Source organism: Apis dorsata, unplaced genomic scaffold, assembly GCF_000469605.1.
Source record: "Apis dorsata unplaced genomic scaffold, Apis dorsata 1.3 scaffold_37, whole genome shotgun sequence".
Classification (NCBI taxonomy): Eukaryota; Metazoa; Arthropoda; class Insecta; order Hymenoptera; family Apidae; genus Apis; species Apis dorsata.
The window spans coordinates 1,003,100-1,003,639 of record NW_006263339.1 but is presented as its reverse complement, the minus strand read 5'-3'; positions in this window follow the sequence as shown (position 1 = coordinate 1,003,639).

The following is a 540-nucleotide window of genomic DNA, read 5'->3' as shown; positions in this document are numbered from 1 at the left end:
TTTTTTTTTTTTTTTTACGAAGAAGAGAAAGAAGAATTATTTCAAAAAGGAGTCGAAAAAAGATCGATTGAAAGATCAGAAGTGCAAGAATCATCGGAGGAGATATCAGAGTTAAGAAAAATCGTTGATATCATTCTTCAAATTACGATTTCTAACAAATTTTCCTTACTTTACACGGAGAAGAGGAATCTCAAATAATTTGAACGCTGTAAAAGATAATTATAGCAAAAAAAAAAAAAAAAAATTGGAAAAACCTCTTTATTTTAACGACCATTCAAGTTCTTCGAAAAGCTTGAACCGCCATCATGGCAAAATATGCTTTGGTATCAGAGCGAGGAGAAAACCGAGAAAAATGTAAGAAAAACGATCCCGTTCGTCGATCTACCTCGTTACTTAACATCTTCATGGGCGTAAGAGCAAGAATTTAGCTCGAACGATGCATTCCGTCCGCGATCCAAACTCTCGCTCGATCACTCGAGGCAAGGATTCGCCCTGAAGGTAAGAACCCAAGTCTCTTCCCCTCGTTCTTTCTTTCTTTCT